We start from the raw sequence: 5,713 nt of genomic DNA, 5'->3' as shown, positions 1-5,713 counted from the left end.
GACATATGATTGCTATGGCTGAATATGTTGAAATACACCCATCTGTGACACACTGCGTTTTTTGTACTTTCTTGTGTTTTTTTTAAATATTTTTCTTGTTATTTATTTATTTATTTATTTTCTTATTTATTTGCTGACAACTGGGACCTCAGTATCTGTCTTTCATTCTTCATGTACTCATTTGGAATGACAAAAAAAAGATTTATGTGTTGATTCATCTCATTACTCTGCACAAAATTTAATTATGACTCCAAGATGTTTAGAGCATTGTTTTAGGTATTGTTTCATATGAAAAAGGGGTGATGCATTTTTAAAAATTAAACAGGTAAGGCATTTTTGCCTTAATTTTTTGCCTAACATTTTTGAGGTGGTCTCGGTCCGCTTCCAAAGGAACTCTGGTGCAATTTGCTTCTGGTGTGAATGCAGACTATAGCTTCAAACTGAACCAACTACAGGAGCATCTCATCTCCTTTAGGCTATGGCACACATTTGACATCTGTGCTCTGTCTCAACCCCAGTCTTGTCTGCCTAATGGGAGCAATGACCTTCACCTGCGTGGCTTTGTTTAGAAATTATAGTCCGCTTGCAAAAAGCTTAATGTGAATGCCAACCACACCAAAGGAAAAAATAAAATCAATTATTTGGCCCCGACCAAACAAGTGGACCAAAGGATTTTCCTGGTGTGAATACACGCTAAGTGTGCGGCACCATGAGACTCTTTTTGACTGTTTTTGTCAAAAAGAAAAATATTTTTACATAAATTACCTCATGACCTCATTTATGAAATCTTTTTGGGCAATAAGATGTTTTTGGGGTAATTGTTGTGAAGATTTTTCCTTCTTCTTGGCAGTTTATGTTAAGCAGCAATCTACTGGGTGTGAAACCTCTTCATTGTGACGTCTTTCAGTTTCTCTACAAATTTTTGAATCTCGTCCTACCAGAGCTAATCTGACCAAACAGACAAACAACCTGTTGGTGTCAGTTTTAGTACTTAATCCTTCAGGCCCCTATATTGTGGGTTAGGGAGGACTTTTCACTGCAGTTCTGCAACTATATGAAAACTCTTTTGAAGTTTTGGGGTTTTGATTTACCTAAAATTTATTTAGATGATGAGGGAAAAAATAAAGTTTACATGAATTCCAGCATGTAGGTTCCCCTGTTAGAACAATGTGTTTTAACAAAATAAGAAGCTTGTCACTGGTCAAAATGGTTAATTTTACTTTCTCCACCTTTTCAAACCATTGTTGTTGTTTTTTTACAAAAACATAACATATTTAAAAAAAATGGATGCATTGTTTTTATTTTATGGATCTTGTTCAAATTATCTAAAAAAACCAAAACGTTTTTATGATTGTGTTTTTGCACTTTGCTGTAATTGCAAAAATGACAAGTACACTTAAAATTAAAGAGAATAAAATAATTTTTTCATCTTAAGGATAATCAGGTGTAAATTTATTCATTAAAAACTAATAATGTGCATAAAAAATACTGGATCGGAATGCTTAATGAAGCAAGTCCTGGTGGAATCTCCAGTGCAGAAAGTGCCAACAGTAAATTAAATATTTTCCTGTTTTGCTACTGTTACTGCAAGCAAGACCATGGGAGACACATCAAGGTCCTCTAGAGTCATCAGTCTGACTCATTACTTTAAATTAAACACTAGATGGAAACACTCTTATGGAAAACAAAAGGGATCAAGTGCAATTGCAACATTTACTCTAACGCTTGTATTTAAATCATTTGTTAGCCCTTTGAATGAGTTTAGAAAGAGCAAAGTGCCTGAACTCTCAGGAAAATGAAGAAAACTCCTGAATACAAGTAAATACAGTGGTGTTTCTAAGAAAAGACTTTCTTATTATTAACTAATTAGGAATGTTGCCTCCAGATGCAAATTCACAACTTTTATTTGCTAAAGCTGTCTGAATAAGTGTTAGATCAAATTAGAAAACCAATACTCCTTTATAAACTTAGAGCAAACACTAAGTCAGTACACTTCTATTTGAGTCTACATCATTTATCAAAACCAGTCAAACAAGCCTGACACCTTTAGATTATAGATTATTGTATTTGCTCTTCATTCACTTGTACCCTGTTGCTTGGATGCTGCACCTTCCTTGAGGCTGCAACAAGATCACTGGAATAAATGCTGTTTAACTGGGTCTACTTGCTCTTTATCCAGTAGAGGTAGAGAATTTCCTCTCTTGTGATGAAAAAAAAAACATTTCTTTCAATAAAATCCTTAATCAAAAGAAAAAAATAATCCTTCAGTGTTAATGTATGCATGTATGTACTGAGAACACTCAAATAAGGGATTATTTAAAATAATGTTGAATGACATCAAATATGACAATTTAGCTGCAAAACTTCAAAAAATTAAATTAGGCTGAATGACCTCAGTTCATGCATTTGGTCATATTTATAAGTTCAGAAGCATTGAGGTGTTAATATTGTTTACATGCTGATTCACAGCTAAATTTGCAAAGCCAAGCAGCAACAGCAGCAGTTAGCTGTAGCATTTCTGGTAAATTCAAAATAATGATATCAGTCACTGAACATAATGGAGAAAATTGCAGAAGTATTCTTTCAGGCTATTCTAATATAATGAAATTTTGCCAATTTAATATCATTTTCCAGGCCTATAAAATAGATCTTTTTAACTCCTTAAACCCCTTGCCCCTGCCAATGGGGGGCAGAATTGCACTTTTTTTTCATTAACCTAAGTTCCCTTAGTTAATCATAGACTTGTGGTATCTGTAGAAATGTCAGAATCTTTGCTAAAAAACTCATAAAAAACTTTTCTACATCCACCAGACAGTTACAATGACAAGCAGTTGATGAAAACCTCTAAGGACTTATATATACCAGTGTGAAATTTGCAATTTGCACAGTAATATGTATGTTTGTTTGGAAAAACTGTGGCAAAAAATAGTGTCGTAGAATTTTAATGTTAGCCAATGTAGTGCTCCTCCACAACATAATGTCATTTCTGAGAAAGAAGTGTTGTAAAAACCAGAAATTATTATACAAAATGGGCTCTTGTTTGGTTGGATGTGGGGATACTCACAAACCTCCGTCTGTGTGCCTTTGTGTTGGAGTTCACCCAAGTGAACAAGATGGTTTCCTCTCTGTGGCTTTGTTCTGCAGGAGGGAAGGTTCTGACTGTGAGTGTCTGCTTATGTACCAAACATTAGTTCAGAATACCCTGCCTTTTTGGAGTCTTTGGATGGTGTCTTGGAAAGTTTCAATTCAGTTTATTTATATTGCACCAAATCACAACAATTGTTGTCTCAGGGCACTGGAAAGGATGCCATCTGGGGTCTACCCTGTTGTACTGGGTGACTTCAGTTCAGATGTGGGCAATGAAGGACTTATCTGGAAGGCAGTGGCGGCTGGTCAATGGGGGGGTGGGGTCGCAGGTTCACCCCCCCCCCCCCCATTTTTGGTACACAAAAATAAAATAAATTAATAAAAGAACATGTTATAAATGTTTTGACAAAATATCGTACATAGGATTTCTAATAAGCAAAATAAATAATTTATAGTTATTGGTGTGTAAACTTCCATTTTACTCGTGAGCATTTTTGTGCGTATCACTTCTGGGTCACGCTGTGTTCGTCGCCCATACACGCCCATAGACTCCCATACACAACTTATGTGAATATTTTGGTCATGCGCAGTAAGTCCTCAGTGCAAAAGAATAGGGTGGCCTGTGTTCGCAGCTGACCTGTGAACACACACCGGTAGTGGGTGGATCCACCTGGTGCTGACGACTCAACGTCATAAGGCGGCAGCTAGCAGGGCAATACGAGGCGGATTTTGGAGAACAACAAACGAGAAATGAAGGAGAAAACGACACCGTAAGTCCCTTATATCTAAATATTTTCAAAGCAGAATATATGAGGAGAAACTTAAAGTGAAGTAGCTTGGACCGGATAAGCCGAACATAATAAAAATTGAGCAAGAACGTGGTGTAGTTAGATTGTGTTGGTGTTCCCTTTATTTTTAAATGGTGAACACAACTTAATATAATATAAAGATAATTTTATGTTGTTTTTGTTTAGTTTAGTTTTTTTTGTTAATTACTATTGTTTGAATTTATTCTTGAAAAGGAGCCTTTATATTTTTTCTTCTGTTGTGCATAGTTTATTTTGTTTTTTAATAAAATGAATACATTTTTTAAATTAAAATGTAAATATTCATTCACTTCATTTTATTTGAACAAGGACAGCACAATAAATAATGTTACATGATAAAAAAAACAAGCAACCGTTGCTATGTACAGGGGTTTAATAATGGTTCATCTTAGAGATGCAACAATTTGTTGCTATTAAAATAACATTAATTGTTCTCTAATATTAAATATATATTAGAAAGCTCACTTGTAGCCATTTCTGTATTGAATTAAATTTGTGCATTTATTGTTTTAGGTTTGTGACACCATCTTGAGCCATTCACAAAACATCGAATCAGTGCTACACTGCTGCAGGCAGACAGATTCCTGCAGGACAGTTCTCTGAAGCAGCACTGAAGACCATGAAGGCTCACCCAGTGCTAAAAAGGACAAAGAAGTCTCATCTAGTTTAGGAGCGGCAGTGGTGCTGTGGCTCTGTACCAGCTCTTCATGGAGAACAATCTGCAGGACACCTTCAAAGACTGTGACTCTGCTGAAGATTCTCATCACATCTCTGATCACAGTTAAATCTGAGAGGGGCTTCAGCATGGAAGAGAATCCAGACTTTCCTCAGGTACACACATCTCCGTGCATTGACCATGCTCTATAGAAGAATCTTGTTAAAACATCCCTGACTTAAACCAGAGTCATGAAGAAATTTGCATCTCAGTAACAGAAGAGCAAAATTTATGTACAGAAAATACAACACTACATGACATTGTAATGCGGTTTTATTATTTTTAATTTGTTTAATAAACACACTGTCATGACACAACTTAGTACATGCTTGATTGCTTTTGGAGATGAGCCTATTTTAGAGTTGTAGCCCCACCCCCTGGAGAAAAATCCACCAGCCGCCACTGCTGGAAGGGAGTGATTGGGAGGAACAGAAGTGGAACAAGTCATGTTCAAGGCCCTCATTGCAGATATGGCTTCCAGAAGCTGTTGCCTGAAGGTCATCAATTCATTGGTGGTTGTCACAGTGGGAACCAGAAATTCAGCTTCAACCCCTTATAAAGAAATGGATGTAGTCCTAATTTTAAACATTCTTTGCCCACCCTGAATAGGACATGTGTGTATGGAGTGTCTAAATCAGGCAGTGGCTTGCCATCATAAAGAGTGCAGACCCCAGGAGCTGAGGGAGATTTTCATCAATTGGGACAGGGGATCTCATGATTGGGTCAGGCTAAAATCTGCAATAAAGTCTTCACTATTCTACTAACTTTGAGCTTGTCAGAGTCAATCTTTCCTCATCATCACAGCAGTGACTGAAAACCACACAAAAACACATTTTCACGTCACCAGTCTACATGTGCTTATGAGGCTTGAAGCATTCTGGGGTGGGGGTGTGCGCTGCAGGAGCACAGAGAGTCTGTGTTGCTATTAAGAGTGGTCCAGTACTGTATAACCAAAGCAGAAGCTGTGTCCGCATTCTTGGCACAAAGTTGAGCTTACAGTGGTTTGCAAAAGTATTCATACCCCTTGAACTTTTCCATATTTTGTCACATTACAACCACAAACATAAATATATTTCACTGGAAT

The sequence above is a fragment of the Austrofundulus limnaeus genome, unplaced genomic scaffold (genome assembly GCF_001266775.1).
Source record: "Austrofundulus limnaeus strain Quisiro unplaced genomic scaffold, Austrofundulus_limnaeus-1.0 Scaffold102, whole genome shotgun sequence".
Taxonomy (NCBI): domain Eukaryota; kingdom Metazoa; phylum Chordata; class Actinopteri; order Cyprinodontiformes; family Rivulidae; genus Austrofundulus; species Austrofundulus limnaeus.
Note: the sequence above shows the minus strand (reverse complement) of the source record.